General features: G+C 35.7%; 2 long non-coding RNA genes across 3 annotated transcripts; both read right to left on the bottom strand.

The window, feature by feature from the left end:
• Positions 1 to 11076: 11076 nt before the first annotated feature.
• LOC108372284 (uncharacterized) lies at positions 11077 to 14473 on the bottom strand. Of its 2 annotated transcripts, none has more exons than XR_001848837.1 (2): positions 14277 to 14473; positions 11077 to 11234 (listed from the first exon to the last, which is right to left on the bottom strand). It is a non-coding gene; the product is annotated as an uncharacterized LOC108372284 (long non-coding RNA). The 2 variants fall into 2 exon arrangements; XR_001848836.1 differs by lacking the exon at positions 14277 to 14473 and adding an exon at positions 13288 to 13977.
• Positions 11652 to 13272, bottom strand: LOC108372286 (uncharacterized). The gene is made up of 3 exons (XR_001848838.1): positions 13196 to 13272; positions 12242 to 12268; positions 11652 to 11686 (listed from the first exon to the last, which is right to left on the bottom strand). It is a non-coding gene; the product is annotated as an uncharacterized LOC108372286 (long non-coding RNA).
• Positions 14474 to 27943: the final 13470 nt, after the last annotated feature.

Below are 27943 nucleotides of genomic sequence, written 5' to 3'. Positions count from 1 at the left end.
CACGCATAATTACCGATCTCGAATTACATAAATGCATGTTATACTTACATACATATGGTCACCTGAAATGCAAAAGGCCGTAACTAATAAAAAAATCTAAAATTCACTTTTAGATTTATTATGATGATGCATTTCATCGAATTACAAGTCCCCACATCGTTTTAAGTATGTAAAAAATATGCTGCTAGTTGCGGTTTTTATTATTTTTATTAGTTATTTATTTTTGTATTTTTTTTTTTGTGCACTGCAAAGTTAAATGCCAACTTGGTATATGCGATAATAACCAACTGCCTTTTGGGAATGTATGTATGTATTGGCGTTTCTGTCAAAAACCATTTCTGTGGAATGCTGTATGCCAAATTCCGTCTGTCTGCTGCAGCACTGGTCATTGCAGCAAGTACCGAATACTGGTCAAACCAGGTCGTTGGTTTCATTTTAAGCATACATGTGTGTAAATAGGTAAATAATGCACACACCTTGCTGGAAAATTCTGAGATAGACAAACAAGTTTCCGCAACAACCCAAGCGGAGCTTAAGTTGGACATTATCAGATATTCTATACATGGTTGAATGGGTAAAATGAAGTGATTAAGAAAAACTTTATAGTCGTAGTCGTTAATAGCAAACAAATCCGGATGAACTTATTTCTTATAAGCATTTATTATGTTTCACCAGTGTAATTACAACTTGCAATCAATTTTTACCCAATTTCCTGAGGTCTGAAACTTCAAACTTAGCGCAGAACCTGATGCTTATGCAATATGAAAGAGAAATTAATCCGCTGGGTAGCGCAGGAGTGGAGATATTTGGAAAACCCCTATTTATGGTCCTATTTGGTTCATATTTAGAATGTGTATTTCCTATATGAAAAAGGATAACTCCACAAAAATTTTCTCCGATAGGTGGCGCAGGAGTCGAAATTTTTGTAAAATCCTTATTTATGGTCCGATTTGGTTCATATTTAGCCCTCATCGATGTCCTCAAACATTTGTCGAATTAGTTCTTGTGTATACGCTCGTGTACAAACAGATCTGACACTTCTAATTAGATTTTTAAGAAAAATTCTAAATATGTAGTTATATAGCCCATTCAATTTTAGTATAACAAAGTGCAAATTTGAAGTTGCTAGAAAGTCGAGTTGATTTTGGCAATGTTTTTAGTGGAAGGTGTTGCTCATTTTCTCCATACAAAAAGGAATTGTCGAACACACTCTGTATGGAAGATGTGACGTCACACCCGGTTGCTCTCAGCTCGATTGGCGATTGGATTGATTCCTACTGGGAACGAACTGCTCTATGCCAGAGTCTCTTCATGCTGACGTATATTACGCAAAATAAATGCACTTTACCAAAACCGCATCGCTGATTTTTCCTGCCGGGAATTCTTGAGTTTACACGAATAATTTTACATTGTTGCCTTTTCTCATACAAATACTAGTAGAAGCATGTATGTATGCATGTGTCTGCAATGCAAAGTGTGTAAAGAGACTAAAAAAACTGAATTGAATCAGTCACACTATGTAAGTTGAAACCAGTTAAAAAACCTAGAAAGCCACCGAACGAGATCGAAATCGACCGACGACGATCAATTTGCGCGCGTTTTAAGCTTGTTTTACTTTTACTGTTTTTGTTATTGTTTTGTTTATTTTTGCTGACGGTAACAAAAGCAAACACGACAACAAAATTAATTGCAAAAATTACGAATTAAAAAAAAAAAAAAATTAACTAAAGTCAAAACATGCAACAGACAAAGTCAACAATAATAATAATAACCATATTGGCATACAAACAAAAACAAACAAAAAAAATATAAAAATATTCGTACAAAAAAAAAAAACGATTAAATCTTACATACTTGAGTATATATGTATGTACATAAGTATGTATGTAGATGATTTATAACACATGTATGCATCGAGTTAAATATGTAAAGCGGCGGACGTAAGTGGGGCAAGAAGTAGAACTTGAATATTTCAAGGCTAAAAAATGTTATTGCGCACCTGAAAGTCTCGTTTTTTTTTTTTTTTTTTTTTTGAAATGTTAAATGTTGGTGATAGTTATCCAACACTAACATACATAAATACAGCCATACAAACAAACGCATTCCTAAGTACATATGTATGTATGTATGTATGTATATAAATATGGAATCAATTTATAGGAGACACAAGACGCTGTCTATAACTGCTGGCCAACGTCATTAGAATAAAGCCTTACTTCTACTTAATGCGTCATCTCGTACCGGCTGTGGGCGTAAAGTTACAACTGTCAAAGGTTAAATAGGACAAATTGATTGTTTTTTTTTTTTTTTAATTGAAAACGAATAGCGAATACAATTACCAACACATTGCCAAGGCATTTACTTACTCCGGTGGAGTAATGATATCAAAAGTTGAACTTAATTTTATACAGTTCAAGCCAAGCCAATTATGGCTGGATGGAGTCGCTAAAGCGCTAGATATGCTTACATTGCCGCGTAGAACCAGATGTGGAAAAGCAGCGCATGTGAAACAGGGTAGTGGTTATACTCCGACTCCAGGATTTAGTCCGACATAGCCAGGACTTAGTCAGAATAGTAGATGACAATTAGGTACTGCCCATTTTAGCTGCTGAATTTGATACCTTGAAACACCGGGAAACTCTTCGCCTGAGAGAAGAACGCTCAAATTATCTCTACCTCTTTATGGATTGTGAATTTTCCTACAGGTTCCGAGTGTATTTTTGCTAAAAAGAAGCTTCTCATAAAAGTCCATTTGCCGTTCGGAGGCGGTGTAAAATTGCAGGCCCTTCCGCCAAAAATTACACTATTTGGTTAATAAAAATGTGGCGTACAGTCCACATCGAAGAGTGTCGTTTGTACGATTTTAGTTCCTATTTAAAGCGGGATACTCAAAGTGCTTTTGGAAAAAGATGAAATTTGTATATGATTCGGGAGCCTTGTTCTGTATATTTATTCGTACATATACATATGTACATACAAATTTAATAAACATTAGGCTGACGGGAATTTTTTCACAGCCTAAAAACATATGTTAGAGTTAAATTTGTATCATAATTCTATTGGTTGGAAGATTTATGGTCGCAATTATTTTTAATTAAATAAAATCTAAAAAAAAAAATGCATTTCCCCATGTCGAGCCCTAACCGCCAAAATAACGTAAGCGACATTTTTTTCAAAATTTTCTTTTTGATGCAGAAATGCATCTAGGTGCTCTAGGAATATTTCTGCATCAAAAAGAAAATTTTGAAAAAAAATGTCGCTTACGTTATTTTGGCGGTTAGGGCTCGATATAAAATATTCACAATGTTTTGCGTGATAAATTTTTTCGCTAATTCTTTTTATAAAAATATAGTAGATTCTATAACATAAATCATATAAGTCAAAGTTTACAACTTTGTGTACAGTTCAGGAAAGTTTAACAAATTTCGAAAAAATTCCATCAAACTTTTCAACTTTTTTTCAAAATTTTTATAAATTTTTTGGGTTATCAAAAACAAAATCTATTTTTATATGAAAGAAAATACGGAACTTCCTCGACAAAAAAGAAATTAAAATTTTAAATAAATAACCGATTAACCGGTTAAATATTAACCGATTTCAGAATAAAAAAAATCTGGGTCTGCTTATTTTCCACTTTCCATTTTTCTGACGGGTGGCCGGAAGAAAATTCCCAAAGTTGATTTTACTGTGTATTTTTGGAACACCCTAATGTACATTCATGCCACCAGCATCATCTTTCTCCACTTCATGCGCACTTTTGTGCAATTATTTCGCCATCGTTTTTTTTTTTTTTTTTTGTTCAATTTCATTTTTACTCCAAGATTCATATTGCAACAAGCGCAGATCCAGCGGCTCACAGCTGCAAGTACTGCACCATAAAATTAAAAATAGACATACAAGTATGGCTGTGGTATGTGCAACACATGAATTTACTTTCATGCATGCAACTGTATGTACATATGTACATACATACATATATATCTCTTCATAGATGTACCTATGTATGTGTATGTATGTACATATGTATATGGATGCTGCTATTCCGGCTGTTGCACAATACATATGCAGACACCTAATTGTGTGCGATCAACGTGTTGCATACTGCAATACCACCAGCAAAGTCGAAGAAGTGCGTACATACATATGTATGTACATTAGGGTGGTCCAAAAACAGTTAAGTCGGAATTGTAATGCTCTCACCCCCTAGGATTGTTCTATATAAAAAAAAAAAGTATAACACCCAATTTTTTTATTTTGAAATCAAAAAATATTTAGAGCTCGCTCAAAGCGCTCAAAGTTTTCCATGTTTTTTTATATGGAAAAAATAAAATGTTTCGTAGAAATGGTATAGAATTCTAGGAAATCAATATTTTTCGATCGGAAAACTCTGGTGATCTTCAGGATACTTTCAATAATAATACCCAATTGTTTATTTAACCATTTTTTAATACTAACGATTTTTTATTGGTCGCCACACTGCATTTTTCGGAGTTTTTGTCGGTTTTTGGCCTACCTATAAATTATAGTTGCGATGAAAAAATGGTTAAATAAACAATTGGGTATTATTATTGGGAATCTCCTGCAAATAAACAGAGTTTTCTGGTAGAAAAATATTGATTTTTAACTACGAAAAGTTGTTTTTCCCCATATAAAATACATGGAAGACTTTGGACGCTCTGAGCGACCTCTAAAAAATATTTTTTGATTTCAAAATAAAAAAAATAAGCGTATATTTTTTTCGTTATCATTCCGACTTTACTTTTTCACATGCAATTTTGGACCACCCTAATGTTCATACATAATTACATGGGCAAATCCATATGTGCCCACTCGCATATATGTATGTATGTAGTAGAGAAAAAGTGCTGCGAAGTCAATTCACTCGGATAACTTCAACGCCACTCCGCCTTGCGTTGCATTGCGATTGGTGGTGTATTGCTTTGTTGTTGGCCTTGGCGATCGGTGCGCGCAATTCCTTATAAAAACTACTTGACTGCATCAGCCGTGAACAACAGCGGGCAGCAGCTATGAGACTATTGGCAGTGTTGATTTGTTGTTGTTTCAGTTGTTGCAATTGTTGCCCATCTTGCTTATGTTGCAGATGGATGGATGGATGGTATGTTTATTTTCACTTCTCTTCGCAGTTTGCATCCATATTATTCTCTATTTTCCTTATTTCATTTACACAACTTTATTGTTTTCTGGTTAATGTTTATGCATTTTATTGTTTCCGTACGCTATTTTTGATTTCTGTTTTTTTTTCTGAAATCGCAGCACATTTTTGCCTTGGTCTGAAAGGCTTTATACATTTTTTGTTTACATGCAGTTTTTGACAAAGTTTCGATACAATCTTGAAACGGGGAGTATCGAACTGGGAGGTATCACAGCACCCACTCTATTCACAAGACTCCAATTTATTTCAGCCGATGCAGTCAGCAATCTCTGGGGCGTACTTTTACTCTTACCACAGTATCTATCGAAGTTTGGCTCCAAAATTGCATCACCTCGAAAGATGAGGAATTATTCAGCGATGGAATTATTAGAGGTACACAATATGAGTGTCAAACGAAAGCATTGATCTGAAATTTTTTTTGATAAGGGTTGCCATCTATTCGAAAAGTCATATCTGTCTAACCATGTATGTTATGCATATCGTCGAAGTTTTTGCAAAACCGCCCATCGACCAGTTGCAAAACCGCCTAAATCGCCGTTGTGGCAAAAATGAATTTGGTAACCCTGAACTCCAGGCATCGAGATTTATGCATAAAAATCGTTATTAAAAGAACAGATTTGTAAAATAATAGCTAGATAAAATTCCGCCTATCAAGGCAATACCTTCAAAGAATAAACCGTTTTTTCGCTCTCCTGTAAAATTTGAGTGCCGTTAGATATGCGGTTATGCAAGATCTTGCAGTACGCGGGAGCGACTACAAGACTNCTGGGCTGTTGACCAAACAGCGTCTGTGCTTTCTGTAGGTTGGAATTTAGAGTTAAATATAAGGAACTTCCATTTAAAAAATTGACATTTGTATTTAACTTTCATTAAGATAGCAACTTGAACTGCTACTATTAATGACTAAACATAAAAATATATTTCGAGAACTCAATAGAAAATATATGATTGGCTAATTTTGTTGTTGTTTGAACACATTAAACAACAACAAAATTATCCAATTGTGCTATTTATGCTATCTATGCACCGGATCGTGAATACCCCTACTAAATAATTGCTTTGAAGAGAAAATAAGCTCATTCGAGAGAAGTTGTTTTGTCAAAACTCCACAGATGCATACATATACATATATGTAAGGCATATTTATAATCTCAACTTTCTGCACATGCATACATACGTATGTATGTACATATGTATGTATGTATTTGCGAACGGGTTCTATCGCATCAGATTCGCTTTCAGTATAATTGCTCTAATTGAACACAAATAACTATATTATACAACATAAAATAGACACCATACCATTAACACTTTTGCGAATGTTGCATAATCGCATTAAAAGCCACTTCACCTGCGCCAAACTCCACAAATCGCACAATTCTTCAGTTCATTTGTGTGATGCTCGTTGAGGGTCTTATTCGTTTTATTATTATTTTTTTGACAATTCAGTGTACCCCAGATAGCAATCATAATTGCGTGTACCAAAGTAATAAAATAAATACAGCCGTCCAACAGCAGCTTGCACTACCACCGATCAGGGCAGCTCTGGCTGGCTCAACCAAGTCAGAGTTAAAATACAAAAAGTGTTGAGAGGCAAGCATTCATGTGGTTGCTTGGTCTGTTGGTTGGTTGGTTGTTTGGTAACCGCTTGGCGCACACCAACAACAAAAACATTTTCTGGTGGTGCTGGTGTTGCGTTGCGTATTTGTTGGTGCTGTTGCTGGTTTCGAATTCAGTATTGTGTTTGGTTAACTGGCATCACACAAATACTCGTTTCTTTGGTTGTATGTTTTTCTTTTGCTGGCTGTTGGGCTGTTCGGAATGCGGTGGAAGTGACATTCAGCCACCAGCACACAAGAATCCGCGCCCAACCCGCCGAGCGACGGTTGGCCAGTTGGCCAGTTGGCAGAGAATTAACAGTAACAAAAGTATCGTGGAAACCTCATAATTGCACGTCGCGAAGCAGCAGGGCACCACACAAGCGGCACGCAGCCAAGACCCCGTTTAGTGAGCCAACGACTACAGCCGTGGCGGTGGAGCAAGGTGTCTCCAACGTCCAGCCAGTAAGTCAGTCACAGGTGTTGCGCTACATGTGACCGAGCGCGCTGCTGGCTATGTGAATGACTGATGGATGATATGATGCCATATTTACATAATATGCGTATGTAAGTACATATGTATGTACATATGCATGTACTAGCGATGTTAATTTTTTCGCTTTTTACGATCCCGGGATTTTCGGGATGTCGTTATCACAATCCCGGCATTAGTCCGGGGATTTAGATATTCATTACTTTTCAACAACTTATCGAAAAAATTGCTGCTATATTGTTTGAGAGGCTCTCCTTCCAAAAATAACAAAAAAAATAAAGGAGTGTGAAACCCTACTTTTTTACTTAAAGTGGCGTTTGTATTTATTTTCCCTCTGACGTCTGGATTTACTTTAAAGAACTTTGTAATTTCAAAGATATGAATAATTCCAAAAATTATTTAAAAAATTCAAGGCAACGTAGAATTAAAATATGGGTACCAAAGGCAAGAGGAAATTTCTTTAGAATTAAAAAAAATAAAATTTTTTGGATTCACAAGGCCGAATAGGTATTTTTTAAGCTGATGAAGTTAGAAGGACGAAATTCGAGGATGTTATCGAGTTTATATAAGTCCTTAACATGTAATTTTTTCAAAAACATATATTGCGAAATTTCAAGCATACAATTTTAAAATGACATTTTCAATATTTACCAGTCCTTCTGCACCAAAAACTTGAATCTGTTTAAATTCTACAGGATTTCCTCTTTAATTTGATACCCACACTTCTTCTCTAAGCCTATTTCTCAGAATTTTTTTAAAATCATTTTTGAATTACTGACGTCAGAATGAAACTATAAAATGCAAGTTTACTGTATTTGGTCGATCTTTTCGTGAATATATTGATATTTGTGTTTAAAATTTAATATCGCGTGATGTTCGATATTCTTTGTACGCAGTATTCTCGAAAACTACTGAACGGATTTTGACGAGATTTTCTCTAATATACTCTGTATCGACAGTAGAGTGAACTTTTTCTACTTAGAATTTTAATAGGGTTGCCACCTATCTAAAAAACTATAAGATCCGCACCGTTCGTTGGATTACAAAAGATGAGGTGTCAAATGAAAGGGATTGGCTTCTAGAAAAGCACTAATGTTTTTTTTAATAGGGTTGCCGCATGTTAATAAAATTACTATATTCAATCCTAATAAGCGTAGGCATCAGTTCTGCACCGTCACTGTCAAACGAAAAGACTTAGCCTCTACATGTGCAATAATGTATTATTTTTCTGAGTAGGGTTTCCACCTATTAAAAAGTTAAAAGATTTTCACCGTTCGTTGGATAAATAAAAAAAATAAAAGGGCTTGGCTTTTAGATGTTCAATAATGTATTACTTTTTGAGTAGAGTTGCCACTTTTTAAATATTATAAGGTCTTCTTCGTTTGTTGGACTGAAAACTGAGGTACCAAACGAAAGGATATGGTCTCTGCATGTGCAATAATTTTTTTTTGTTTGAGTGGGGTTGAGGGTTTCAACCTGTTTAGTCGTCAATCGCATCTAGTTATTAAATAGAAAAATAAATATAGCCAATACTGGTCAAGAAAAGGAGGACCCTAAAAAGGCCGGGATCCCTGGATTCCGGGATTAACATTCCTAATACATACATATGTACATAAGTAAAAATCTATATACTCGACTGACACACATACTTACATATATACAGACATGCATACATATGTAAATAGTCATATTAACTATGTAGGCTAAGCCTGTATGGCCCAGTGAGGCGCTTGTCAGAATTTACACTAAGTTGGAGATTTGTTTAGCTGCTCTGCTATTTCTCTCAGGCCGGTAATCGTGTTCCCTTGCGCCTTCTAAGATACGCTTGGCAGCGCAGGCTTTTGTGCGAGTTGGCTGTTAAGGTATCTACGGCCCTCTCATCTCATTTGATCCGCAAAATAGATTTTAGTTTCCTTTTATTTTTTACGCTCAAAAACAGTTAAGAACAACAATGCTAATGTTTACATACATATGTATGTATGTATGTATGCATGTACGGAGTTTGCGCATTTTTGTCCATTATTCTGGTGCAAACACAATGCTAAATAATAGAATGCGATCTTGGGCGCTACGCTCCGTTTCGCACATTGTGGCCATATACAAAAAGCGCAGTGAAAGGCGCGGCCGTCTAGTTGAGTGACTCTCGTCTGGCTGCTGTTAGACAACATCTTGTCTGTTAGCTGGAAGTTTTGCATTTTCTGTTGGTTGTTACTACAACACATATTTACACTGTAAACTTTGACAGCAGTGAATTTCTATAAACAACTCATTTTCCACACTGCCGTTGCTTTTTCGATTTACTACTTGGAAAAACGGCCCTAAATCTGTTAACTGTATCTAATGTTTTGTAGAATACGAAATACAATTTGGGGATTCACAAGGCGTGTTAAGTGTCGCAAAATCTTAATCAGCCTGGAGATGAAGCGAAGAATAACTCTTGCCAACAGTTGCTACTTTGGAAATGAATGCTCTACAAATCTACATATCTCTCAGCATGCCCGTCCTTTTATACGGCGCAGAAACGTGGACGATGTCGAACAAAGATCAGACGGCTTTGTGGGCTTTCGATAGAACTATTATACGCAAGATCAAAGGATACAGCGATTGCGCTGGCTAGGTTGTATTGTACGCATGGATGACGAAGCTCCGGTGAAAAGATCCTTCGACTCTGCACCCATGGGTGGACAATGAAAGCAAGGGCGCCTACGAAGTACAGACGCAAATTCGCACAGGAGAGAGGCGATTGGAGAAGCTTTTTGGTCTCGGCCCAAGAAGAAGAAGAAGAAAAAGAAGAATATGACGTGATGTTACATGACGTTACGTTACTAAAATGGGATAATGGGATATAAAACGTCATACCTACTTTAAATATTCTGATTAAAAAGTCTAACATTTTTGGCTGTGATGGTTAAAGTCTGTTGAATTTTTATAACTTTTGTACGAAGTGTGAAATGAGGATTTACATACATATGTGGTGCTGGTTATTTTATGTGTTAGACTTTTATAAAAAAAATATAAACATTAAATAAACGAAGGAAATAAAGCCAAAACTGGCAGCCAAATTGGCCCCTAAAAAAGTTGAATATACAGTCAGTCAATAAAGTTCAGGTACAACGAATTTTTTACAATACGGCCAACACAAAAAGTCTCTGCAAAATTGATGAATAACGAAAATGCTTCATAAACTCAAAACTAATTAAAAATAAACAATAAAAATAAAATAATTCTAGAATTGTGTGAGCTAGTAACATTCTCTGGGGCTTGGAGAAAATCTATCTTCGAGTTTTTAAGAAATTGCATTCGAAACTTCAATCGCAATTTCCCAAAACCTGCCGAAAGTAACATACGACAATATTTTATCCAGGCGACGATATGTACATACATATGTATATATGTATGTGTGTACATATATCATTTTCTCTCTAGGAATCAAATTACTTAAGATCTACAAATGAATTTGAATTGTAATTTCTTACCTTTAACAGCTTCGTAGTATCCCAAATCCAGCGTGAAGGTTTTATTTTAATCCGTGTGGGGGGGCAGAAATAAATTTATTAGTGAATAGTCACTGCTGTTGTGCTACTGGTAACTTTCTAACTGGCTTCACTTGTGCTAATAGCTACTGGCGGCCAAATGCTGGTTATTGTTGTTGTTGTGGCTTAAAACGAATATACCCAAAAAGGTCAAGTTGAGATGCTGCAGACAAGCTAACTGCAGGCAATGGGCGCTCAAAAAATTCACTTGTTGTTGCTGCTTTTATTTTTTATTATTGCTAGTGATTTTGAATTTTGGTTGTTTCTTTCTTCTTATAATTTTATTTATTTGTTTTTTTTTCTGTTTTGCGTATTTCGTTTTCTACCTTTTCGCCGACGTTGCTCAAAAGTACGTACATACAAACATTCAAATGTGTCTGTATGTGTTTATGTAGTAAAACCGGCAAGTAAGAAGTTAGCCAACCGAACGTGTGCTGCTGGAAACGGAATAACAATTGATCAAGAAATTACCTTGGAAACGTAGAAGCAAGCGAACGGGTTGTTAAATCAGTGAAAAGAATTTATTTAAGACGGACCCGAAAAACGAGATTTTTTATATTTTCTCGTGCTCACAGTTTTTTCTAGTGTGTTATTTAACTTTATCTATATGTAGGCATGTATGTACATGCTTCTCTTGCTTTGATGTTCCTTATTTCGATCTTCTTCGTTTATATGTATGTGCATACATATCTTCTATTACTATGTACCTCCTCTTCTGAACGCGTTTTCACTATTTTCTTCGGCTATGGTTTTTGTTTTATATTGCCTTTGGTGTGGTGGAGCTTACCGATCTTGGTGGCTCACCACTTGGTAGTGGTTGTGGTTATATTGTTGTTGTTATTGTTTTTGAGCTGCTGAATGTTGTTAAAGCAACTCCAATACCCCTTTTCTATTAGCAGTTTCAATTACATATGTGCATACTTAGTATGTAAGTACATTAAGGTGGTCCTTAAATATAGGAAGCACATTTATTACTCAAATTTCTTAAGTCTCAACTCAAATTTCTTAAGCCTCAACCCCTGCCTCGATGCTACTGTAGTCGGAGATATCACATATAAATTTTGGTCCCGATTGGAGACGGTCAAGGCGTGTCGCACAGGGGTCAAAGTTCAGATTACCTTATGAACACGTCTTAACAGACTCCAATCGGGACCAAAATTTTTATGTAATTTCCTTGACTTTAGTCGTACCGAAATGAAAAAAATATATTTTTTTAATATCTGGAGTCCATAACCGACTGCAATCGGGACCAAAATTTAAATGTGATATCTGTGACCGAGTCATTATCGATTGAGGGTATGAGACTGAAAAAAATCGTTAATTTGATTTCTTAAGGACCACCCTCAGGTACATACTACATACAAATGTATGCATACATAGCTGCATATATCTATGTATGTATGTATGTACATATGTATGTATGTATGTATATAACGGAGTTTACTTTCGCGCTACAACTTCATCTGTAATTCTATACAACAATAGCCATTAATTCACAAAATAGCGATTAATTTCCAATTTTTTATTACACAGCTTTCCTTTCGAAACAAAATCTACTTTGCATAGAAGCCATAAGCTATTTTCACCACTTTAGTGCAGCAAGATCGCTATGCAATCGGACTTAAATCGAAAGTTTAGCTTGCAATCTGCAATGTTTTCAGCCGAAAGTGGCACACAACATGGAGCAAGTTTCATAAACACGCGACCGATAGCTTACAACGCGATGTTGCTATTATTTTTCCACCGAGCGGTGCCATGCCACATAGCGAAACAGCCAGAAAAGCCAGTCGACAAGTAGACAGCTTGAGGAATTTTTAACCTGCTTCCCCCAAAGCGGAGCGCCAACATGGACGGTTCGCGAAATATGGAAAATACATACTTACATACTAAGCACATTTGCAATAATAAAACCGCAAACGAGATGTTTTTAAATGCAACAAAAAAAAAATCTGAATATTTTGATTAATAAATTTATTAAGGACCTGAAAATTCCTCTTGTTTTTTGTTTTTTACCTTTGCCTCGTTTTATAAACGCAGCTATGGTAAACCAGCTATTAAAAGTAAAAAATATACATATTTCTGCGCATACAAAACTGCATTTTTAACAAAACTTGTTTTTGATATTTTTAGGTTTAAGTGACTTTTCGCATCTAGCTTCGAATCTTCGGTCAGTCTGTTCTTTCGCTATATTTTTTAACGCGTATCGCTTTGTTCGCAAAGACTTCTGGCGATCCACTTTTTTTGTCATTGACTTTACACAGTAGCAAAAATAGCAAGCAACTGGTAAATGGCACAACACGGCGGAAATGCAAGATGGCGGGTAACTATGAATTTCACTTATTCACAGAACATTTGTATTTGTGTGAATACGTTTGTAGGTATGCGAGTATTTAAGTACCTTCACCGACCAATTTGAAATTACAATTGGCACTTGTGTAACACAATTTCAGTTTAAATAATTTGTATTATTTATATGTATGCNTCACCGACCAATTTGAACTACAATTGGCACTTGTGTAACACAAACAATTTCAGTTTAAATGATTTGTATTATTTATATGTATGCAAAATAATTCAAAACACTAAACCCGAAAAACACTGCAAATTTGGAATTTTTCAACACGACGACGCTCTTGAACCAGAAATAATACGTTGTTAACTCCACGACGGCAAAGAAGAGAATGTTTTCTGCGGCGTTGTTGCTGCGCTACGCTACGCTACTGCTGCTGCCGGTCTCTGTGACTCTGCTTCGTCGGGCTCTGTTTCCGCTTTTGTTTTTATTTTCCTGATGACGCGCAGCTGCGTCGTTGTTAAAGCCAATATTGCTCAGCGTTGCTTGCTGCGCAGTTACCTGACTTTTTGCTGACTGCTGCAGTATTTACTATTTCGTTTTCCTATGCCGTGTTGCTCCTTCGTTTCTTGTTTACAATGCAATATATATGTATGTGCATATGTATGTATGTACATATGTAGCTGCTTTGACCGCAGCAGCGCCAGTTAAGCTGGCAAAAAGCAGAGCCCGCCGCGCCGGCCACGAAACGCCAGCGTTTACAACAAATTCCAGTATATGGAGCTGCTCTTCTTCGCTCAACTCACGCTCAGTCGTCGTCCCTGCCGCTTTGCGCCGCGTGCGCTTAAAACTAGTTTTTGAGCAGCGCTCTTGGCGCAGTCAATTGAAAATACATACATATCCACACAGTTAAATTTTAGCAATTCGAAAACACTTGGGGGCTCCGTAAGACTCTCGCTTAAGTCCCTCGCTATGCTTGGCTTTCCAATTAGCCTACGTTTTTACTTGCAATTCATAATTAAAGGTTTATACACTCGACTTATTGACTTATTACTTAAATACATATTAAAATTTCATTAGCTTTCCGTGGCAAGAATAAACCGGGCTTTTTCTCAATTTGTTTTTGTACCCTAATACACGATATAATATGCTTTGAATATTTCTCTCTTCATCGACTATGTATGTATACTTCTCCAATTCTCCAAAATCGATTTAATTATTCGCGCTGTCCGCAATCCAAAAAACTCACGTTCGTTCGCGACGGATGCCAACTCAAAACTGAAATGAAACTGCGACCGGATTTTGTTGGCGAGAACTACTTTTAATGGCGCTGATCTCCGCGCTAAGCCGCGCCACACATAAGCAAACAACGCGGTGGAGCAGTTGGGGACAAAAAGTGCTCATAAACAACGAAGAAGAAAAAAACAAGTTTAAACATAACGTCAGATTTAATGATTATTAGGATTTAAGTGTTGCCTATCTTATGTGAAAAGGGTAAAACTGAGCAAATTGTGAATGTCTCACTTGGGGGTCGCAATAATAACTAGAAAAGTTAACTTGGCGTGCAATTGTTCAGCGAAACTTAGATTTGCGCATAAATTACCTATAATTTAAAATATTTAATTGCAATTGCATATACTTATTTTTCAAATTGTGTTTTTTGCGCTACGTTGAGAGAAGAGTCGCACTTTTCTCTGTTGGTTTTGGCTTGAGGAATCCGATTAAATACTTTTCAAGGAGTTTATAGTTGATAGCCCCTAATTTCCTCTACTAAATGTCTTCAGAATTGTCAATTGATTAACACTTAAGGCCATTCTATAAATTTCATACACACTCGATTCCATTTGTGTCTACTGAGATTATTGGTTTTTCGTATCCTCCGAAATTTTTTTAGTAATTTAAAGTTACTTCCTAAATCCTCCGAAATTCGGACTACATATTTATAATGAAAAGAATGCAGATTGGATTTACAAATGTATAGTGGTCGACAAAATAATAGGAGTGCGATATTTTGACCAGATTTGGCTATTTGTCTTTTTTATGTTTATTATTTTTTTATAAAATTTATCTATCAGCTGGTTTTACAACAAACACCATATAAATCTATATTTCAAACTTTATCGTAAAATTATAAAGATTCTGCAAATTTAACCAACATTTCAAGCTTTTTAATAAGAATCTTTACAAAATGTTTGAAGCCGATTTGAAAGTCTGCCTTTACACTCTGTTAAATCTATTGAAGCCATTCGTAAATTTTCAAGCTGCTTCCGTCTTACCAGATCAATTAACCATCCAAATAAAATCACAATTTCCTTCCTCTTTCCATCGCTAAATCAAAACAGTAATGCCATATCTTTTTAAACAATTTTGACAGAGTTCCTGTTTCCTGTGGCCAAAGAACGTAAATCAATTAGAAGATAGCAAAAATGCTATGAGTAGCAGCATTTGCAGAAGTAATTCGACTTTCTACGTCCACTCAATTTTCTACCAAAATATACGAGTTTGTGCATAATTTATTTTAAGTTTTCGCACTCCGATATTTATGTTTTCATTTTTCGTCTAATCTTTTATAAGCACTACTACCAACTTGCCTCATCCGCAAATAGTTGTGTTTTAAATATCACTCACAGATGTCGCCATATCTGTCTTCGTACTTTCCTGCTCTTCCACTCATTCTTCGCCATCAGTCTGTTTCGCTGCGCCGACCAACACCGAACTCGACCAACGAAATTTTCATTCATTCTTCATTTGTTCATGAGATAATAAGGAATCGGGCGTGGAGGAAAAGTCTTTTTAAATTGGTTTTTTTCTTAATTGAGAGAAAAAATTACAAACCGGAACTTATGTGGAAAAGTGCAGGCGGTGGAAAACTTTTAATTTACTGAGTGCAATTGACGCGTCGCAGCAGAAATTAATATAAAAACGTTGTGCTAATATTCGTCGCGTCGGATGAAATAGAAAATTTCACTTATTTTTCTTGTGGCACTTTTCAGTTGTCTACCTGCCGCAGCCGCTACCAATAACGGCGGCAACAACAACACTACCAATAAATACTTCAGCGGTAGCGCGAGCAACAACAACGTATCTGCTCCAAACTCCATTCGATTTGTGTGGTTGTTGGTTGCTGCCGTCATCGTTTCCATCAGCTCCAGTGCCACCTCCCAAATGGCTGAGACGTGGAAAATTGCTAATTTTTAAAAGAAATTTTTACTAGAGCATAAAGCAAAGAAAAAAGTCTGTAAAAAATGAAAAATTCGTGAGAAGATTAGGAGGAGAATAGTGAAAGCAGCAAAACTAAAAAGAAGTACTCTAAAGCAAAAAGAGAGAAGCCGCTGTTGCTGCTGTTCCCCACCCCAAAAAAGGTGGAAAATCGAAATAGAATTTTTAGATTAAAATTTCTCGACAAACCAGTTTCTTCTGTTCCTTATCGTGAATGAGGAGATGCATGTAAATACATACATATATACAACATATAAGATATATTAAAATAATACAATTTTTTCGCATTTAGAAACTTTTTGAAAGATTCCAACACAAATACAACAAAGATAATAAAGAAGTAGATATAAAGTGATTAAACTAACAAGAAATGTAATAAAGAAAGAGAAGAACAGAAAATGAAGTGAAGCAAAAAGTGCAAAGTGCGAGATAAAGTGAAATACACAAATAGAATAAAATCAAATGAAATATACAAAGTGAATAACAGTAACAAAAGACAAGTATAAAATAAAAATAAAAGAATTATTACTTTAAAAGGCAGGGAAGTGAACAAACAACAAAACGCAAAAAGAAAGGAAACAACAGAAAATAGCAAATCAAAATGGCGCACCAGCAGCAACTTGCCCCATCTGTGAACTGCTCATTGGATGATATCGATTTGAATGCATTGAAGGTTAGTAACCAGTATTTACTGGTATCGTATACTCTCCAGAAACTTTCAACTAAAAACATTTTAAGCTTTAATAAAGAATGAATCAGACCTCTTGGAAGAGATTTTGAACTGCCTTTTTAAAAACTTTGAAAATGCATATGTATTCGTATGTACATATGTACATATGTGAGTTGTTTGTTTGCTCTTGAAGATCGCAAGAATGCATTGTGGCTGTGCAAGCGTGACTTCTCGATATCTTGGCAAATTATATTCGAAGTTTATGAGATTCCATTGTCGCAGCTCGATTTGCATTCACCCGCTCTCGCCTACTGTGTCAGTTCGAGCTTGCTGCACATTTGCAGCTCAATAATTTTTCGTGTGATTGCTCCGCTCGAATAGGTGTGGCCGGCTGTCTTGCTGCCTGGTTAGCTCTTGCCAACACCACTACTTACTGCTGTTGCCGTCATCTACACTGTGTGGCATAGGTATGGCAGTCTCGGTGGGATCATATTCTGGTTTGATGGCATCTTCTACAATTTTCTTTTTTCTATTTTTGTTTTTATTTATATTTTGTCCGCTTTGGCCTATGTGTCCTCTTCGTAATTATTATTTCCTGCTGGTCTACACACATCTTGCATGGTATATACATAATTACTAATGCACTTTGTGAACCAGCCAATTATATACCCTTCACATTTTATTTTCGTTTTTAGTTGCATTCTCCGTGTATGCACCCTTTTGTTATGCACTTCGGCACTTCATTCGGTTGGCTTTCAATTGGAGCCGAATCCATCAAATTGACAAATTCACTTTCAATTACGCGCACGCGAATTAACATACACAAGCACAAGTTTCCAATACTGTCAGACTGGCTGCAGCGAACTGCCGTGACGTTCTCCCGCCCCCCTGACAATGCTTTTGTTATTGGCACTTGGTATTGAAGCGGTTGCAATTGGCAATTAGGGTTGAAGATGTTGTGTACCCGCATCCGTGTTTAAAACAATGCATGTTGGAAATGTGTTTTGCGCTAAATTCTGTTCCGCCTATTTTATGAAGTTACTAAAGGTATGTCCCAATAATATTACTTACATATATGAAAAGAAAAAATGTTACCGATCAATCTTCAATTTTTATATCTTGCTGAAAAGAGGATTAATAAATGGTGGGACTACATACTATTCGCAATTGAATATAGTTTCAACAAGTAATTTTTTAACAAAAAACAACCGGCTCTATAGATCGTATCTAAACCAAATTATAATGTGACCAACCTTTCCGATAGAAAAAGAATTATTCTTTTTAGCCGACTTTTAAAAAAGGAGAAGGTTATCAATTCGTCGGAATATATACATACATATATATATTTAATGTATATTACCGCATAACTTTGGACCACGTTAACCGATTTCTATAATTCTTTTTTTCAAAGGAAATGTGTTACCTCACAGGCGATTTAAATCCGATCATTAGATCATGAAGAAATTAACGATAATCTTAAATTTTTGGGAGTGTCTACTTACACGCGCCACGGTAACTTTACCGTGGATCCACGGTAAAAATTACGCCGAAAGAAGTTCTGTCCCACTTCTCCGGCAACACAGAAAGGAGAATTCTGAGTAGTAAGGGTTATAATCCCTAAGCGCGACTGAAGGCCGCCTACGTATAAAGAAGTTCTGCCCCACTTCTCCGGCAACACATTATCCACGTAATTTTACCACAGGTCTACGGTAATTTTTACCGTAGCTCTACGGTCGTTGTCAAACAAGGGTCACGTAACGCCAAACTGAAAATACATACATATATCGTTATGAGCGTATTTAAAACCTCTTCAGCAGAAATTAAGGATCGGTTAAGAAATGCTAATTTGACTTCAGAAAAATGGTTTTTGACAGTAAATCCCAGATTTTGGGGGTATATTTGGGGTTTTGAGTATTCAGTTTTTTATTACACATTTAGACCCACAATTTGTGCTCTGTGACATTCCAAGTTCAGCTACTTTTTAATTTTGTTACATATTGTCATTAGTATTTAGTATTCAAACTTTTTTTTTTGCATATCGACCACATCCTCAGCCCCTAGACACATGACACAGTGTAATCGAATAAGCACAAAGTACATGACCCGGCATGTTTCAGCTGTTTGTTGTGTTTAACGCTCAGTCTGTAAATGTGCGTACGACATTGCGTGCCGACGCCTATGGAAGGGACACAATTGACATGGCAATAGTTAGTGTCCCAGCCGGTGCTGTTAAGCTTTTTCGGTTTTATGCTATTCTTAGCCTTTCCTGCGTCTGCGCCGTACGGATGGCATGGTAGCGTTGCTGGGGGCGTTTGGACGAAGATGAAATTTAGGAATGCGTTTCCAGCCAGTAGACACATAACAAAGCAAAAAAATCGAATTGCATGGCATTTAAGTTAACTTCATTAAAGAGCCACAAAGACCGACAGTAGTCACTTCTTTGATGGGTGATGGTGGTGGTGGTGGTGGGTTGAAGCCTCAAAGAGCAATGACTGTCTATGACAACAACCTCTATGGCACTCTGTTTCGTCCGCTGCTGCTGGGCTTATCAATGTTTTTCTTCAAATTCGCATATAACTGTTGCTATATTACTGTGTTTGACATGCGTTCAATGCACTAAAAATGGCGCACGCAGAAAATAATGGAATCCAAAGGTCATCAAACAAGTCTTAAGCTTTTGGGCACACAAAGAAAGTGAAATAAAGTTGGGAGAATGCAAAGAAGAGGAGAGCGACGTGTTTTCACTCCTTTACTAAAAATATATTTTCACCAAAGCACTTTTAACAGGTAGTATCAGTAGAGCAGCTTATTTTTTTTTTCCAAATTATTTGGTCTCGAAAATGTCAAATATTTTTAATTTATTCTCATAAAAATTCTAAATTGGTAAAATGTATTTGCATGTGAAACCTTTTTCCATACAAAGCAAGCGATTGAATAGCAGCCCCGCTGATTACTGGGCCTTGCAAAGGATGGATCAATGCTTCGAGAAGCAAACAAATTTACTAAGAAAGAAAGTTGCAACAATTTTTATTTTTTCGCCAGATCAATTTTATATTTTTTATTTTATTTTTTTTTTGTATTTTATTTTTATTTTTTTTTGTATTTCACATGTCATAATTTGATTTAGAAGAAAAAAATCAGAACAATTTTTGACACTTTCGATACCAGAAGCAGCAACAAAGTACACGCCAGTGTTGTTTTTACTCTAATGCTACTACTTGTTTGGCCTTGATTTTCCCGTTTATATTCGTATGTACAGGGACGTCGAGAGAAAACTCTGGGCCCAGACTGAAAAATCACTGGCCCCTTTACCTAAGTAAATTGTATTAATTCAAAAGCTTGTAATCATTTTCTTTAATGTATAGAGTCAGAAACAATCAACACGAATCGGAATATATTTCTAATAAAAGCCTATAGCGCAGGAACAATTTTATTGTAAAAAAATAATAATGAACAGGTATGGTTCTGATATTTAAGGGCCCGGCCATCGACGGGCCTACATATATACAGCTGCGTGCAGTTAATTAGAAACGAGGTTGTGCATAGTAGGTTACGTAAATATTTTTTTATTTCCGAACTAAAACATTTACAAAGTTTATTTTAATAAACACTACGATATTACGCAAAAAAGAAAATAAAACTTAAAATTAAAAATCCACATTTGTTTAGTAAAAAAAATCACCAATATTCATATATAGCAAAATCAGTAGTGCAGCTAATTAGAAACGTTGTAACAAAATATTATAATTGTTGTTTAATTCCATAAACGCGTCAATATTTTGTTGCGAAACCGTTGTTCTGAATTACGGCTTGCAATCTGCGTGGCATTGAACTAATGTAAGCTTCACATACACTTTTAGGAATAGCATTCCATGACTCCAAGGTTCTTTCATACAGTTCCTCAAAATTTCCGATTTTATGAGCTGCGATTTTCTTTTTTACATGTTGCCATAGATTCTCTATGGGGTTTAAGTCCGGGCTGCATGAAGGCCAATCCAATACGTTTATATAATTTTGAGAGAACCACTGTTTTGTTACAGCAGCCGTATGCTTCGGATCATTATCCTGTTGGAAAATCCATGTCACAGGCAAATTTTCCTCAGCATACGGTAGGAGAACGTTGTTTAAGATGGAAATGTATTGGAATTTGTCCATTATACCATCAATCGGGTGTAAAGGCCCAACGCCGCGCCATGACATACACCCCCAAAACATTTTGCTACCACCACCATGCTTAACAGTAGGGCGGGTGTATCTGGGATAGTAAGCACAATTTTTTGGGCGACGTACATACGATTTTCCATCAGCTGAGATTCTATTTACTTTAGTTTCGTCCGAAAACAACACTCTTTTCCATTCTTTAACCGTCCAATTGCTGTATTTTATGGCGAACTCCAAGCGTCTTCTCCGATTTCTCTCAGTTATAAGGGGCTTCTTCCGCGAAACTCGGCCAAATAACCCAGCCTCTCTTAATCTTCGTTTTATTGTATCTTTGGAAGGTCTGTTCTCATTTTCACCAAATACGGATGCTCTTATTTCATTTGCTGTTTTTTGCGGAAATTTTTTAGATTCTCTTATTATGAGGCTGTCTTCGTGAGCGGTTGTTTTTCTGGGTCTACGCTTTCGTGGAACATTTATAAATGTGGAATATCTTTTGAAATGATGCACAGCATTAAAAACCATATTTTTGGATATGCCTAAACTGTTTGCTATGGACCCATATGATTTTCCATCATTGTGCATATGTACGATAATTTTTCGGGTATTTTCGTCGCAACTCTTATTCTTTCCCATGTTTTCCTTTTAGAGGATGATAGATGGATGTTAAATAAATAACAAAATATCAAACAATATGGTTTACCGTTTAAAATATTCAAATAATATAAAATAATATCCGCGTTTCTAATTACGTGCACTAGCTCTCCTGACGCGAACTAAGAAAAAACTAACCAAGTAACATTGTAATTCAAGTAAACTGCAAAACAATTTCTATGAATCCTCTCGCATGTATTTCAAGTGTTTTGACATTTAATAATCAAAGGCTACTAGAAAGTTCGCGGATTTATTCAAATATATGAAGTGCTGATAACCTCGTTTCTAATTAAGTGCACGCAGCTGTATGTAGATACTATGTATCAGAGTTGTGAAAAATGCGTTAATTTTGTAATGCATAGTAATTTAATGTTAATGTAAATATTAATGCATTAATTTTTGAAATTTATCTAATCTAAATAAGAAGTTCAATGCATTAATTTTGAAAGTCGGATGCTTAGTAAAATTTCATTGCATTGATTCCGAAGAAATAGTGCAATAGAATTTTTTTTAGCATTAACATGCAAATTTTTAAATCAATTCTATTGCAATAATTTATTGCATTGAAAGCATTAACTAATTTTATTATCAAGTAAAAATTCTTTATTGACTTTGTAGCTAGAACTTTGAGGTCAAAAAATATAATGGCGGAAGTTAAGGCTGGTTTTCACTATGTCAAATTCAATAGCATTTGCCGTTAAATAGGTGAAAACACATTGTCAAGTGGAACTAAAAAAAACGGTTTATCGATTGATTAGAAATCGTTTCTGGCATTCCCGAATCTGGCAGAGGTTCCCAAACCTTTTTCTCGTAGACCACTTTCACTTTCATAAATTTACTGGTTTCGGTAGACCCCCTGCTGCTACATTTCTACCATATTTCCAAAAACTCGTTAAAAAAATGTAAAGTTTAGATCTTTCGTTGGCCCCGGCTGAGTTCTAACCCTCGATTCGGAGTGATTGAAATACAAAGAAAAATAGTATATGTTCTTGTGTCCTATTTATTACAACTTTGACTTTAGTTATCTAGCTCCAAGGAAATGGTGTATTGGCGTCAAGTGAAAGGGTATGTTCTCCCGATTCCAAATATATAAGTTTTACCTGCCGCATATTATTTCAATTTTGTCGCATAGTGTTCACTCTTTAGGTATTTATTATAATTCACAAAAATTCTGTTTTTTCGCAGAAAGTTGTTCGCGCAAAAATACTGTGGTCAGCGTCCAATGTTGGGGAACGTCGTCTTAAAATACACTACTAAAAAAATAAAGGAGGTTTGAAAAAAGGAGATTAAAGCTTAATAAACTGGCTATCGGATCCTAAACATTTTTTCCAAACCCGTGGACAAAAAAAACACACACAAAAAAATTTCCTAAATTGTTTGTCTATTTTTATTTGACATTAGTTTTGTGGTTGGCATTCTTTGGGCAAACATTTTTTATTTTTTGGCGTTCCTTTACTTTTTCCTGGTATACACACTAAAAAGTCCATGTAAAACTACAACTGAAAATTGTCTATTTTTCAACTAGAATGTGTGTAAATATACGCACAAGATGCTCAAGATTTGGTTTTGAACATGATATGTTTTAAATATACACCTACACCACCTATGTGTACACATGAAATGTTTAAAATTGCAAAAAGTTTGCAAGTAAAAATACATTTTCTATTTATAATAATAAACATTAACTGCTCATATTTCTTTACTTTAAACAATTTATGTATGTTGTAATTTTGCTCTACGCGATAAATTTGATATGTCAAAGTAAACAGACAGTGTTTGATTTTGCACACATTAGGAGAGCAAACTGGTTACATCTCTTTATACGCGTAAATTTAAAAAATTGTTGGAGCAAATTTTAAACATTTTATGTGTAAACTGTAAAATTGTGAACATTACGTTTTTAGAATTCAACAAATTTTGAAATTCGTTCTACGCCACACATACGCTAAGTAAAAGTAAACATGCAGTAAGAGAGGAAATATCGAGAGGTACATATGTATATGTATCGTGGCATTTTCTTTCCTTTTTGTAATTTTTTATTAGCCAACTTTTCTCTCGCTGCAATTTGTTAATATTTCGGCAGTGAGATAAACACGTTCGCCCACATATGATTGGAAAAGTGGCGATTGTAAAAATACTAGACATCGACAGCAACAATAAAGCAACACAGCAATGGCTATGATAATGGTGACCCATGAACGCACAAACAAATGAATGTACTCTCAACTGCTTGTATTCCGTAAGTGTGGCAGTTGTGCTGCCTGAACAAGCTGCATGCATTCCCCCTGCAGGGCCGTCGCCTACCAACTCTGGTCGCCAGGCTGGTCTGACTAGGCTTGAGTAAACAAATTTTCTGGTCATAGTCTGCGGGTAATACCAGGGATGGAAAAGTGGGTACAATTGTACCTTTTTCCGAATTTTCCGAACCAAAAGGTACGATAGCCAAGTAAATATCCAGAATTTAAAGTCAGCATGGTGTACCTCTGAATAAATGAACGAAATGTGTAAACTACTCCAATGAATGAATTGTGTAAACTAGCCCAATCTACATAAATACGTAGATACACATATCTTTATTGAATTTTTATGAACATTAACTGTATTGATATATTAATCACTTTCTTGTTAATGCAAATAATGTATAAATTTATTAAATTGTCACCAATAGTCTGAAAATAATAAAAAAAAGTTAACAAAATCGTCAGCTACTTTTTAGGTACATTTGACAGCAAAAAGGTACATTTCTGTTGTCAAATTGGTTGTAATTTGAAATTTCGATTCTCCATCCCTGGTTGATACACTCGTTTCGTCTACGTCAAGCTGGAGTAACAGCAACAGCCGCAGCGTTGAATGTTTGGAGCCATCAGTCACTTGATTGTAGCTGCAAAATGTTAGCGCTCACGTTGTATGTGCTTAGTTGGATTCGAAATATGTATTATTATAACAAATATTTACTTATATTCATAAATACGTATGTATGTATATTTATGCCTGAACAAGTAGAGGGTATCTGTGGAAATACGTACATATGTAGATGTATAGTGGGAAAAACTTTTAGGACCAAATTCCAAATCATATTTAGGCAGTTCACAAGGTGTTGTATACTGTCGTACTGTTGTATGTCATACACTTTAAACGGCTAAAACTATATTTAAGGAAATCTCAAGCTAACATACAAGTTTTATTATGAAATTTCACACAATTAAAAAATAGCTGGTGCTGATTTCCAGTCCTCTAAACATTTATTTAGCCGTTAAAAACTTTACAACATACAACAATACGACAAGTACGACACCTTGTGAACCACCCAATTGTTTGCCATTTATGTGTATTTGTTAATTTTTAATATTTTTCAATTAATATACAGTTCATTCCCTACTAGAAAACCCAACACCTTCGGCAAAAAATCTAAGAAATTAACGGTAATTCCTAGACACTAAAAACTTGCTCATTATTGTTCTAAAATCCAGGGTTCGTATTTGCACACACATGCTCTGCTCACACACACGCCAGAAACACATTCAACTTGTACTCACTGCTCAGACACATGTGTGTGCATAAGTGGAAAACAAACTCTGCTCACAGAAAAGTGTGTGCTGTTTGTTATTAAGCACATGCACATGTGTGTGAGCCGATTTTTGTACAAATTTCAGCCCATGCACATGCACATAATATATTTTTAAAAGAATTTGTTTATTAAACGTTATTTTTTGAAAGACAATTCAATAACAAGTGAGGTGTTGTTTGTTTTTTATATGACAGAAAACATATTAAAAAATTATTTTAAGATTTGAGATAGAAATCGAAGTGTATAAGTTTCTCTACGCAAAGCACACACATGTGCGTGTGCTTTATATTAATAAAAATAAAGTACACACATGTGCCCGTGCTTTTTACCAAACAGCACACACATGTGATGTGAGCAAGTTTTTAATTTTTTATATGCACAGCACACGTGTGTGAGCGTAAAATGTTAGGATGTGCTGCGCATGTGTGTGCAAATACGAACCCTGCTAAAATCTAAAGGACTGTAAAACTGTGTACTCAAAAAAAATTTAGCACTACTGAGAAAATAATTTGAAATTTGGATGAAAATTTAATGATTTTTTTGTCAGTGTTCTACAAAGTTTTAAGCTTGGATTTATGTAGTGTTTATTAGGGAATGAACTGCATTTTAATTGAAAAATCTAAAAAAATTAATAAATAAACTTAAGTGGCAAACGATATCATTTTGAATTTGGCCTATTGGCATTTTTACAGGATTTTACGCGAAAAGTATTGGATCAGAGCTACTACGGTGAGTTGAAATGAGTTGAGTTAAGCTGAGTTGAGGTGAGGTGAAGAGGGCAACGCGTTTTTATCTTTGTATGTTTATTTTGATGTCTAACCCCTCTACTCCTGTCTTTGTTCCTATTTCTTCGTTTTCTTTATACCTTTTTAATTTTTCTTTATTTTTATCCTCATCTTAATTTTCATCTTTATCTTTACCTTGAACTCTATTCATTGTATTTATTAATCTTAAACTAAATTGCTCAGCATGTTTATTTAATTCCGTATAAATATTAAAGCATACATTTAGGAGTGATTTCATTTCGATTGACTTTTCAATTCACTACACTGAGAAAAAAATTACCATATCATCTTTGTTTCAAACAGATTCATTTTTGGAGATTTTTTCGTTTGAACAGGATTTCGTTCTGCACTTCACAGATGCTTTTTCATAATTAAGAAAAACCGAAAATAAAACATTCAAGTGTGCTTTCAAACACAAATGTTCGGTTTGAATCAGGATCTCATTCTTGATGAAAATTTATAGACAACACCACTCTGTAATCGATTAAACAAAGTTATTATTTAAGTGTGTTAAAAAAATACTTTTTCTGCCAACATAGAAAAACCAAAACTGTTGTTACTTTTTTCTTAGTGTACCGCCGCTAAAGAAGCTATGATCCTGTTAGTATAGCGGATGGCTTAGGTATGGCTGAAATTGGTTCTTCAGATCCCATAGATGACTACTGAGGTGCCTGGGAGTAAGCTCGGATTTAAGTAATTGCCCGCAGAAGTGGGCCCCACCAAAGTATCCCATCAGCAAGCTGGGTTTGGGGCTCTGTATCTTGTTGACGACACCAGTTATATGCATATGTGCGCGGACAAGGAAAGCAAGTTGCCAGAAGTAAACCCGAAATTTATTTTTGAGTTGTTTACGGTCAGAATTGTGGTGTCATTCCCAAGTTCAGCTAGACTTCGTTCATCCAAGTAGGTAAAACGGTCCGGGGTTGATTGCGTGACGAAAGAATTGGGTTTTGCGGAGAGCGTCTGAGAGATAACCATGTCTTAAAGATCGAACAGTCAGCGGTGTTTGAGATCAAGCAACCGTCATCAAGTGGAGCAGGGAGTTTCAATATTAAACATTAAAGAGTAGTGGGGAGGAGACCCGTGGATCCCCTGTGGGATCGGTGATCCTATTAAGCGTTGTCTCTTTGAAAAGTCCATTTTATTATGGGATCCGAGTTTCCGTAGATCCATTATTGAAGCAATTTTGCCCAAACGTCGTGCCTCGTATTAATTGCCATGCAGCAGGCGATCTAACGGTATACTTGAACAAACATACATATGTACATATGTAAATAGTTTTTAATGGGCGACACATTTTATTCATACATATTTGGAATTCTTCCTCATACAAACATGCATTCATATGGCTATGACAAAATGATCTGAACACATTTTCTTGGGGCTTCACCGTCTGACGCTTGCAACTGGAAACAAAAACTCCACCTTCTTTAAGTTATATGTGTATTTACGTGCTGCACCATCTACGGCTTCCACGCCTTTCTCGTTCTTCGATTGTTTCTCTCTTCAATCTCTACTTTTGCACCCGTCTGTCTTATGTTTTTGATTCTTCAATGCTTTTGTTAATTTAAACATTATCATTGTCGGTGTGTCTCCAGCTGTTCCACTATCGAGTTAAAAGGGAAATGCACAAATATATGTACATATACACGCACACACACACACATACACACACGGACATAATGCCCAGTTCTAAAATTCATGCGGTTAAATACTATTTTTTTTTATGAGAACCTTATCTGTGTTGGCCTGCGTTAAAGGTCTGCAAATATACCAGCAGAAATACTCTTCACATGTGTACA

The sequence above is a fragment of the Rhagoletis zephyria genome, unplaced genomic scaffold (assembly GCF_001687245.7).
Source record: "Rhagoletis zephyria isolate East Lansing unplaced genomic scaffold, Rhagoletis_zephyria_1.1 Rzeph_scaffold_05600, whole genome shotgun sequence".
Classification (NCBI taxonomy): domain Eukaryota; kingdom Metazoa; phylum Arthropoda; class Insecta; order Diptera; family Tephritidae; genus Rhagoletis; species Rhagoletis zephyria.
Note: the sequence above shows the minus strand (reverse complement) of the source record. Positions and strands in the feature narration are given on the sequence as shown.